General features: G+C 37.0%; 1 long non-coding RNA gene across 2 annotated transcripts; it reads left to right on the plus strand.

The window, feature by feature from the left end:
• The first annotated feature begins 3342 nt into the window (after positions 1-3342).
• Positions 3343-12217, plus strand: LOC124139105. 2 transcript variants are annotated; one of them, XR_007221603.1, is made up of 6 exons: positions 3343-3691; positions 3812-3862; positions 4289-4355; positions 7971-8037; positions 9325-9418; positions 11736-12217. It is a non-coding gene; the product is annotated as an uncharacterized LOC124139105 (long non-coding RNA). The 2 variants fall into 2 exon arrangements; XR_007221602.1 differs by having other exon boundaries at positions 3345-3691; positions 9325-9359.
• The last annotated feature ends 633 nt before the right edge of the window (positions 12218-12850 follow it).

Consider the following 12850-nt stretch of genomic DNA (forward strand, 5'->3'; position numbering starts at 1 on the left):
AGCGCAAGCATAGTCGCCTCTTAGCGCAAGCATGGGTTAAAACCTATTCTGAACCATAGGTGTAGTATACAGTAAACCAGATAGGACTAGTTTACAGTAAACTGGATTAGACTAGTGAACAGTGAACCAGAGTCGACTTGTGTACAGTCAACCGGATTAGACTAGTTTACAGTAAACTGGATTAGACCAGTGTACGGCAAACCAGATTAGACTAGTGATGGTGATCCAGAGTCGACCTGTTTACACTAAACCGGATAAGACTAGTTTAAAGTAAACTGGATTAGACTAGTGTACGGCAAACCGGATTCGACTTGTGTACAGTAAACCGGATTAGACTAGTGAACAGTGGACCAGAGTCGACCTGTGTACAGTAAACCGGATAAGACTAGTCAACAGTGAACCGGATTAGACTAGTGAACAGTGGACCAGAGTCGACCTGTGTACAGTAAACCGGATACGACTAGTCAACAGTGAACCGGATTAGACTAGTGAACAGTGAACCAGGGTCGACTTGTGTACAGTAAACCGGATTAGACTAGTCAACAGTGAACCGGATTAGACTAGTGTACGGCAAACCGGATAAGACCAGTGAACAGTGAACCGAATTAGACTAGTGAACAGTGAACCAGATTAGACTAGTGATAGTGATGAAGGAGACAGTATATATATACTTCGAAACGTTGTGCTCCTCATAATAAAGAAGTTGACATCCACAAATTCTCTTCCTTAAAAACAAAAACGCCCGGATCTTTTGCCTTCATCTTGAAAGGTTTGACAAGGCCTATCACCAACGGTAATAGTTTTATATGGCAGTGCAACGTGAATTGCTTGTATCGCACCGTTATGCTTGTATCTGTAAATTTTGATTGCGAAAAGGGATTACCGAACAGTTTTACTGTTACGTTTAGTTTTAGGATTGAATATGGATGTTATGTAAGGAAAAACACGTCCAAAGGTTCTTATATCTCATTACATTGAGGGGGCACGGGTTGCCCAGTCGTCTAAGGCGCCGCGATTCGCTGTCATAGTTGCGTCCCTTGGGCACGCCAGAAACCTATGATTGTGGGTTCGAATCCCGCTTCGCCCCGATTATGTTTCTAGGTTTGTCAGCACCATACCCGTGCTCGTGGGTTTCACCGAAGTGGTAAACGTCTGAGACCTGCATCACTTCGGGCTTTCCTCCCACATTAAGCTGACACGCCGTGATATAACTGGAATACTGTTAAAAGCGGCGTTAAACCCAACTCACTCACTCACTCATTACATTGTAGGAATATTCCGACTTTTGCACTTTAAAACACGTTAGAATTAAGAGCATATGTATACACTGTTTCGTAAGCAAAAAAAGGTTGCTCTAACTCAACACAGATATGCATTGGTGGACAGACAGACGGTGCCAGCTGATAGGAAGGAATGAAGACAACCGATGCTTTTGGTAAGAGGCGACTAACGGCATCGGGTGGTCAGGCTCGCTGACATGGTTGATGCATGTCATCGTATCCAATTGCGTAGATTGATGCTCATGATGTCAGTCACTAGATAGTCTGATTCAGACTCGATTATTTACAGACCGCCGTCATAGAGCTGGGATATTGCAAGGTGCGTTAAACAACAAACACACAAAGACTCCCGAGGCTCTCTTCTCGGTATTCACAATATTAGTATAACTGAGATGAAGCGTTTAATCCTGCTTCGAAACTGAAAAAATGACAATGCATTACTGCAAACTAAATGGTCAAGTATCCATTAAAAGCACTTTTTATGCCTAGTCTGTCACCTTTTGCAGTGGACTCGACCGAATACGTGTCAATTTCGTACATGCAACACCAATTTCTAGTGACAAAAACGAGCTCGAAGCGATTTTTATTTCTGATGTTATTTCACATATCTCACGCACAAGCACACGCACGCACACACGCACACGCAAACTCACACGCACGCTTGCACGAACTCTCCCTACATGTATTTCTCGAAACACTGCAAATAATGATTTCTCATATTAACAATCCGGACAAAAAACTTCAAAAAATGTTCCCAAAGGGATCTGATGCAATTCCCCGGGACTGATTGTTGCCTTTGTTATTGTTTTTCCCCCGTGAGTACCCGGATGATAGAGCAGAAATCTAGACTAGTTCGCGACCTGTGCTGCGCAATTCGTAAGCGCATTTGTCACTTTTATTGATAGTATTAGGGCGTATGGTCACGTTGATTAACAAAATAAAATACTGTTTTGGAAGTAATAAGGAAATGTAGGTATCTCTGTAGGAGGCATCAGTTATGGTGAAGAAGCTTTGATAAGTCACATGCTTGGTAATTTTGCGATTTTCGTTTACACTATTTTGACTTGCAACAAAGAGTAAATATTGCACCTGAGTATTGCTTACTTTATCGTATATTTTTACAGTCAAAATGTGCAAAATTTTCAATTTGTATTTTACAAGTTGACTGTAATATTATGATAACGAATTCCAAATTTTTTTATGTTTAATATCATCACCAAGTGACTGAAAATGTTAGGATTAAAAGAACATTTGTATGTTGTTTGGCTTCTAATCCTAGATTAATTAATCTATTGTTATGTTTTTGACCGTCTTAATAATTTTTAGTCAATCTGGTGAATAAATGGAAAGATTTTTCAGTCAATTTGTAAAATGACTGAAATATTTAGACATTTTATAATATGCCTGCGTGAATCACACTTTACACATTGACCGTAACATATACACTCTTACAAAGGAAAAGACTTGTGAAAACAACGTCTATCGCGCATCGAAGAAATTCCCAACCAAGACGTAGAGGAACAAGAATGAATCTGTCCAATGCAACAGCAAATGAATGATTTTGTGTGCAAATATAACAATTTCAACCTACCAAATTTATATGTATAATTTTAGGCAGCTTCCTTGTTCGAGGAATGTATCCCTGGATATCCACATAAAGGAACAATACCCCACATGTCTGCAGCTGTACAAAGAAACTTATTCGATGTCACGTGTCTCTGTAACAATCAAATATTTTCAAATATCTTTTCGGATTATTATAACCCGTGTTCGTTTCTCAGCTGATCACTTAGTTCTGTTTTTTTTCAGTTGTTTCACCACCCGATCCAGGAAATATTACCTACTACTAGCACAGAGTTGTTAGCAACTATGACCTGCTACTAGTAGGTACAAAGACGGTCTCTACGTCTCTGGAGACTAACATTTACTGCTACTACTACCTAACAGTAACAATTAAATAGCATAACCATATTAGGATGTATGTTCACAGGGGCGCATTTCACGCCATATTGGAACATGCAGTGTCCAACACAGCATTCAGCAGATGGTAGGATTTCTGTCATCATTTTGTTGTTGTTTTTTATCTCCGGTCTAGACAGGCTAGACTTAGATTTAGTATCTTCATACGGTATATGTATTTTATACATCACCTAATTACAATTTTAACAACCAATTAATAGATAGATCTATAGATATATAGTAATCCGGTCTTAATAGAAGATTTCATTCATACATGCCATTGTATGTGTATTTGTTTGATAGAACTACACATATTTATAAGAACTGATCGTTACAAAATATATTGGCAAACAAGGTTAAAATTTGTCTTCGGAAAAATCGTCCCGACGTGGTCAGAAAGAGTTATCCCCCTTGGCCGGCATAGCGATCGGTTTTCGATCAAACATTTATCGGTTAGATCTTGCTTTTTGTTTATCTGTTCTTACTTGTTCGTTGGTCATAATGTTATCTAGTCTTTGTGCAAACATAATTTACAGTCTACAACCATTCACTATGGTACTTTTTATTTTCAGATACTGAGATGGAGAACGTCAACGTGCCTGCTGACCCTGCACATGACGCATGTTTGTATTCTATGTCTGTAGGCCTAGAATGAGTGTAGGACTAACATAGATATATTATCGGGGAAGCATCAAATCTCATCTAGATTATTAGTGTTAATTAACTTGTTTTGCTGAAAGGTCTGTGTTCTGGGTTCAAAGTGAGGTCCATTTCTGGCGTTCGCTCCATTGTGAGATAAGGCCCACGCTCTAATTCACTAGTCTACATGCCCTCTTTTTTGTTTTTTGTTGTTGTTGTTGTTGTTGTTGTTGTTGTTGTTATGATGAACACTGAGGGAATATTTAGACATATGAGATTAATAAAGGATCATAAAGATTATTGTGCATCCAGCAAATTTATAGTAAACTATACATGTATCATTGATTACCTCCCTTTGCAACCAATATGTCAAGATATCAGTACCAATTTACACATTTTTTTATTCCCAGGGTATCCAAGTGGGCTGTGTCCTGCCACATTCAGGAAATTTGAGGTGCAACCCTTGTAGGAAATCAGGTATGTTGTATTCTACCCCTATACATGTTGGGAATTACATTAATTTACTTTATTATACTAAGGCTAATTTACTGTTGTATAGATTTAGCACAAGCTAAGCACAGGTGCTGTGAACATTTATCTTTATGCACCCCCATGATAAAGTCAGGGATAACAATAGAGGAATCATCATACATCAAATTTAATAATGGATGTCATGATATGAAATACCACATTTGTAGTATTATTGGTACCTCATTATATCAGTCTTTCCTCACTGGATCATCAGCTGACACACTGTGATATTACCGAAACACTGTTCTAAGTTGCATTAAGCCAACTCAACCATTCACTATGCAAACTTACTGACCTGATTATGGCAATTGTGAAAGTATTACTTTCCCTCAGACCTTAGGCCATTTATTAAGTTATGAGGTGTGAGTTGGTATACTGTAATCAAACTACAGGCTATCATGAATACAGGAATATCCAATTTGAAGTCAAATGAGCTTATGTCATGGTGCATTATCTGTCATCTGTCCATAACTAACTTGTACACTTTCAAAACCTCCTCTGAATCTACAAGGCCTATGAAACTGAAATCTCAGCAATGATATTCTAAAACATGAGGCCATTTACAAAATATCACTTTTGCATATTACACAGCCATTTCAGATGTGGCATTATGAAACTTGATATGTGTTATGGGGTTTACATTGGTATATTTTTTGCTTGATCTGGGAGGAACATCTTAGATATTTACCACTTGATGAGACCCACCAGCGTGGAAATGGTGCTGACAAACAAAGGGAAATAATCATGGTAATTATGGGATTTGAACCCATTGTCATAGATTTCTGGCATATGAAAGGGATGCAGCTTAGTCTCTGATAATGTAAAATATTGATAGAAACATTTTAGTTTAAAAGTAGACCCAGGGATATGGGCTGGGCGGAAGGGAAAATAATATGGTTCAAGGACTGTGAGACAGACAGGGATGCAACTCTGCCCAGCAAATTGAGGTGGCTTCTTGGATGACTGTATTACCTGTGCCTTCTATGGCCTTAAACTTTCACATACCTTATAAAGTTTGTTTGTGTTTTCAATATCTTCTCTGAAAATCATATTTTCAATAAGCTGAGATTTTGTTTATTTGATCCCACTAACATGATGCCAATACAACTTCAAGCTGTCAAGACATGGCAACCATATTGAACATGTACTTTTCACCCTTTTAGAAAGCCACTTCTGCATTTACATTATGAAATTTGATATACAGTAATTATTTGGTAAACCCAACAACAGGGTCATATTTTGCAAGTTTTTCTTATATTTTGAACTGCAACATTTTGTCTTCATGGGCTGCTGCAGCAGTCATGATGAATGTGTTCTTTGACTCGTTTCATTACCAATTATTATCCCCCCCCACAACATGTTTTGCGGGGGTATTAAAATGGACATGGTCAGTCCTTGCATTCATACTTCTGTGTAAGATTTTGAAAAAACATTTACTATTTTCTTCACCAATCATGGTACATGGATAGGCCTAGTGGTGACCTGGTGCCTGTTGATAGTTTTGGATTTTTGTAAAATGTATCTTTTTATTTTCCATGGCAACAACTTTGACTGAAATAGGAGGGTAGTGATCGTTCTTGGAACATACCTTAAAAATCTACAATATTTCTTCACCAAACTTGACGCACAGATCGTTCTAGTGGTGAACTGGTGCCTTTTGATAGTTTAGGATTTTTTGAAAATTAATATTTTGAGATGCCACAACTTTGACTCATACTGAAAATGAGGGTAGTGCTGCTTTCTATGCAGATCAATTTTTTTTACAATATTTCCTTAACAAGCATGGCACATAGATAGGTCTTGTGTTGAACTGGTGCCTTTTGGTAGTTTAGGATTTTTTAAAAATTGATATTTTGAGATGCCACAACTTGACTCATACTGAAAATGAGAGTAGTGCTCCTTTCTGGGCAGATTAAAAAAAACTTACAATATTTCCTTAACAAGCATGGCACATAGATAGGTCTAGTGTTGAACTGGTGCCATTTGATAATTTGGGATATTTAGTTTCCATAGCAAGTATTTAATATTTAGGGGATAATGGTGAATTTGTCTTCTTGCATATACTGTCATCCTTTTAATTGGTCAAGATGCTGTGAGAAAGTCTGTTCTGTAGATAAATAGTTTTGTTTCTTTTGCTTATTTATTATACCCTTGTATTGCCTTTTTGTGGTAATAATATATTCCGTGAAAAAGTACATGGAAGCTACAGAGCCATCTTAACACCTATACCCAGGGTAGTTTGTTCGAACAGTATTTCTGTCAGTCATGTGAGGGGAATTAAAAATAGAATTAAAATAGAAACCCTAAAGTAAAAACTGAATTTTTCAAAAGGTTATCTGGAGCTCTGTTACATGAGTCAGTTTAATGGCACCAATACAATGGGCACATCTGGCCTCCATTAGGTTGAATCTGGTAAACTGTGTCTGTGACTTTTTGGGGTGACGACATTGCAGCCATATTGAATGTTATTTTGACCAGGTACTCATGTATCATGGTGTTATTCATTTAACAGGCTCTGATACTATATTTCAATCTCCAATGTGCTATGTTTCAGTGATCATATGTTCCATTTGGTCATGCCATCATCTTTCACCTTTTTGTGTCCTAATAATGGAATGTACCAGTAATTGTAATAACCTTGTACCTGCAATATTTCCTATGAATCTTTTTGGAAGTGAAGCTATGATTGGTTATATATGTGTGTTATCATGCACTCCAACAAAGGTATAAAATAGATCTACTGTTCTTTTCAGATTTCAGGTTCAGATTATCATGCCATGGTCATACCCTTTGCATGCACCCTTGTATCTAGATTACAGGTATACTAACACTGTTTGGATTGTTGCAGACATGATCCAAGTAATTCAGTCTCAAAAATGTAGTAACAGAATTTGATTCTTAACATTCCCAAAGGGCAACTATATGGAATGTCAGTTTTGTGTGACCTGGCTGATTTGGTGACATTACACCCCAATTACATGGATAGTTGTTAGTGCTATCAACCTCTTGCCTGCCTGGACCAAGCACCATTATTTTAAGTGGTCATAAACAATTCACTCGTTTTTCCTCATTTGTCAATCATTATTAAATATTCATATCATTTGGTGTATCTGAACATTTGTTACTTATTTCTGCATAATCTTGTTTATCTATTTATGATGACCTTTACCAGTATTTAATTCCCTAAAAATAAATTCTGATCAGTTTCAGGCCCATTCAAACGGTTCGTAGTGAGGTATATTTTTGTTTATCCTAGATAACCTTAGCAATGTTGTCATGAAGAGGTTGATGGATGTTTATTACACTTTTTTAACCTTCATTTGCAAAGGTATTTTTGTAGCTTCCAATTCTGATTTGTTCAACTTTAAGAACTTTCTTCTCAGAAACCAAGGAAACTAAAACTTAATGACACCTGGCATGTGTAGCACCACAATGGGACTCGGATTAAGTTATGTGGTTGTCCCAGTGTTTTATTTTACAATTTGTTCATTCAGTTCTGTGGTGTCATGTGTTGTGTTTATTCTTATGAAGATTTTCATTCTTCGTATACCATGTTCACAGGTTTCACTGTCCAGTTACAAGAAGCCTGGTGTAAATAGCTTGTTTGGTCCAGTTGCACCAAACAAAGGTAACATTGATCGCCTCGAAACGTAGGATTCATGTCTGCATGTCGTTAAACAAACTGGTTGTAATATAGCATAGACTATTTTTCCAGATAAGACAAATATACAAAATAAAACAAAATACTTTTTGAATACAAACAACATGGCCTGCTTGTCTGGTGTTTGTCATCCTGACACAACTATTAGCTCATCAAGGTGAGCTTATGCCATACCGTGGGGTCCGTCGTCCGTATGTCAACAATTTTTCCAAAAAATGTTTTGGGGGGACCACAAATTGACAATAACGAAATTTGACTGGAAGCATCCCTAGGTGGTGAGGATTCAAAATTTTACAAATGGTGGGGCTGACCCCCCAAAGGGCAGGGTGGCGGGGCCAAATGGGGGTAATTTGGCTATATTGCTTTAAACGACTTCTTTATTGGAACTAAGAGATAGATATCAACCATATTTGGTTGGAAGCATTCTCCAATGCTGGGGATTAAAAATTGTACCAATGGAGAGGGCTGACCCCCCAAGGGTCATGGCCAAATAGGAGTAATTTGGCTATATTGCTTTAAACGACTTCCTCTCTGGAACTAAGAGATAGATATCAACCATATTTGGTTGGAATCAATTCTCCAATGGTGGAGATTCAAATTGGAGAAATGGAGGGGCTGAAATTGCTTCTTGAAACACAATTAAGAATGAAAATAAAAGAAGAGAAACTACATTCTCCTGGAAGCTGAAACTTAACTTTGTAGAAATGATGATGATCACTTGTAGCTTACACAAAGCGAAGGTTCAAATAAGCTTATGTCATGGCTGTGTTCATCTATACTAATGGAAAAAAGTAACTGCTGTGTATTAAGTAGTGTAAATGTTATGTTATTGTAAATTACAACATAATATTTGGTCTTTTGTCGCATCAATGTTTTATCATAACAAATTCATTGACAAAATCCATTCCTGGTAATTGGAGACGGAGAGACACGCCCCCAAAGAGGGGTGCAACTTGTAGGCGGGCACTATCCTGCTGCAACATGACATTACGTCACTGCATGTGCACAAAGGCAAGAACATTATCTCAAACGATGTCCTCATAACAATGATGAGTTGTGTTTTCCCATGAGTTGTGATGCCACCCCATACCATTACAGTTCCACCCCAAAACTGATTATGATAAGTAATGCAAGAGTTGCTAAAACATTCTCCATTTTGCATGTAGACCTTTGCACGACCATCAGAGCTGTTCAGATGAAACCCTCACTCATTTGTGAACAGTGTACTGTCCCTGTTTTTCTTCTGAACCTCAGATGCTGTGTACACCAAGTGTGACTGATAGTCCTGTGTAAGCAAAATTAGGCATATTGCTGAATGTTGGGACCGGATGTTGTGCTCTCTCAACCAGTAACGTACAGTTCTGCCACTAATTCGTCTTAACCCAAGAATTGTCCGATTATTAATGTGGCAGATGATATTTGTGATTCGATGAACATTAAAAATGTTTGGCAAGTTCGTTTTGCGCATTTCGTGTTTGCAACATGTCATCAAGCCGTGACAGCATTATTAATTATGGTTGAACAAAAAGAAAAAAGATTTTATTAGACCCAGAGAGCTAAACAATCATTGTGTGCTGTTTACATTATGAAAACTTGTGTAAATACCTTGCTCCCAACAAACATGCAAACACACAAATTATGCGCAGTCCATAAACATTTGCATGCAAATTGTGAATCACGACCTTAAAACTGAGGAGATGTCTTCATCAATATGCATATTGAAAGATGCATTATTTAATTTCAGATTAAACTTAGTTTTGTTCAAACTCATTAAAATCTGATCTTAGTTTTCGCTACCGCTAACCAAAGATCTGAGGACAGCTATCTCGAGCTTTACTGCACTAGTTTCAAACTGGCAACTACGCCTCGAAACATATTTTGACGTATTCTCGATTAAATAAATTTAAAACTGACCAAAACAACATTCTGGAATGACTTATAGATGGCCTAAATTGTATGGATATAATCATAAAACCCGTAACTGTCGTTCGGAATACCCTCTGTTAAATATTTCGAGGATGCATGATTAGAAAACACATTTTAACTGTCACTTTCAGGATCTGGTAAGTGATGCTCTGATTGGTTGGATGAAAGGTCATGCTGACGTGACCCATAATGGGATGTCCTCAGATCATTTTTTAGCGATAGCGAGAACTTAGATCTGATTTTAATGAGATTGAGTTATGTTGGACTTTTTATTAAGAAAAGTTACCTTTTTCTGCTAGTATGTATGTCGTTAACGATTTCACTTTCAACATCTCCTCTAGAACTACAAAGCCTATGAAGCTGAAACTTGGCATGAATCATCCCAGCAATGATGTCAGAATTGTGATTTGATGTTAAGCGTGTCGCTATGTAACAGCAGCGTATAAAATTCCCGGAAGGGCAACTTTGCAAATATTCCTGTCCAGATAAAATGCTTCCCGTCCAGAATTTTCTACACTAATGAACAAAAGTAACAAAATGGTGAACATAAGAAAAGTACTGTTGATTGTTAGTTCCCAGAAAATAACAATAAACTGATGGATTGTCTACTTAGTTACTTTAACTCATTGAAATTCATCAAATTCCAAGTCTGATTGACTGCCTCTATGGTGTACTGGTAGAGTGTCTGCTCGGAGAGTGGAAGGTCAGAAATTCGATCCCTTGAAGCATCATTCCAAAAGACATTAAAAGATGGTACTTGTTGTTACCCTGTCTTGCTCTCGGTAGTAAGGGCTAAAAGAAGGAATGGTCCACTCGGAGTCAGTATACTGTGTATAAAATTTGTTTTGCAGGTTTTTGTTGAAGCAGAGACCATATAATATTATATGGTCTCTGGTTGAAGTATATATTTTTTCGAAATTCATGTCTAACTGTATCAGTCCTCTCCCTCACAAAATGTTAGAAATTTGGTTGTATTTTAAGAACCTTACACTTACATACTTTGAAAATAACAAAATCAGATGAAATTATCATCTGTTATCACATTTTCCTTCACACGAATATCCAGATACAAATTATGAGTCTGTATCCAGAAGCCAGAAATCTTTTACCAAAAAATAAATGCATATCAGTTTCTGGATGTGAATTACAAAAAGTACACAAATTATCATAAGATATTTTAATTTTGTTCAAGAAACACCATCTTAATTTTGTATCCTGGACACATTTAACTGGCTTGAGAAAAATTCCTTGCCAGTTGAGATAACTGCAAATTATAACTTCCCATTAAGTTTTGAATTTAAGTGAGACAACATGATATTAAACTACAATATCTTTACAGGCATTTTTAATGGAACATAACTTGATGTTGCCATGAACCTAAAATAAATGTATGCTATACCCACAAACGGTCAACTGTTTCCTGATTGGCTGATAATAGAATGGGAGGGGCTTGTTTTTCATTATATTGGGTTTAACAATGTCACTGATTTTCTATTGTTGTCTTCCGGTTTGTTTATGTAAGTAATTAAAAAGGAGTCTACAAAGTTGTTAATATTGACATATTTATTTAAAAGAATTGACTCCAATATAATTTTAAATTAATGTGGGTATAAATGTAAAAATAAGGTGTACTACGTGGATTTATTTATATTGAAGTTAAATCATAAGTTATTTTTCCATGAAAAATGTTCAATCAATGGTGATGACATCACTTATGTGAATATTTTCAACCTTTTCAGGGCAACTACCATGCTGTAATGAAACTTGATGGTATCAGTTTACACCAACGCTAAACTACATATACAGCTCCCAATACAGTGTGCTTTGAGAAGGGAGAGCAACTATGCCCTGTACGTTTCTGGAAAGAAGAAGTGTTGAGAAGAAGAGTTCTGTGTTGAAGTCAGCATTGACATCCTGAGTAGTGAAAAGATCAGCAGGGAGTAGCATCAGTTTGCTACTGTGTGGTGGGACAGTGTTTCTCCCTATACTCATGGACAGTACTGTACATCTAAACATATGATTCATATTATATATTGTTTCATAATGTGAGGTGTGTTTTTTTCATTCAAAATATCAATTATCATATATGGTGAATTTAGCATCTTACAAATATACTGTGCATGGAATTTCTTCACTGTTTTCAGCATTTTGAGGCAAAACTCTTTTCATGTGTTACATTTATGTTTATTGTTTCCTCAACAATAAAGAACTAGCAAAATGATGAATTTTGTTTGTAGTTGATTGATTATGACAAGGATAAACAGTATTATGTAGGCATGAATGTGTTCATGTATTCATCACCGAACGACATGATGTCAAATGGCTGATTGTGTTAATGTGCCCAATTGCATGGGTTTTGCTGATCTTGTCAGCCACTGATTTGCCTTGTCCACAATACATTTACCAGCCACCATGCTATAGCTTACATTACAATCCTGGCAATCCATGCTACGGATTATGATTTTACATCCAAACAGATGGTAAGTTAGACAGTACCAAAATAATGATGTCACCATATTATCTCAACAGAAACATGAATCGCGAGGTGCTTTGGTAATGGTTACTACCCAATATATGTCCGACAGTGACATAAAACTGCGTTATTCTTGAATCAGACGCTAATGTCGCTAAATATCAACAGAAACATGAATCACATGGTTCTAGGGTTAGGGTTTCTGCCCAATATATGTCCAACGGTGATGTGAAACTGGGTTATTCCTGATACAGACGCTGATGTTCTCGTATTTCATGAATCATGAGGTGCTAGGGTTAGAGTCTCCACCCAATATGTGTCCAACAGTGATGTAAAACTGGATTATTCTTGAATCAGATGCAGATATCACGAAATCTCTAC

Source organism: Haliotis rufescens, unplaced genomic scaffold, assembly GCF_023055435.1.
Source record: "Haliotis rufescens isolate VD_foot unplaced genomic scaffold, xgHalRufe1.0.p SCAF_16, whole genome shotgun sequence".
NCBI lineage: Eukaryota > Metazoa > Mollusca > Gastropoda > Lepetellida > Haliotidae > Haliotis > Haliotis rufescens.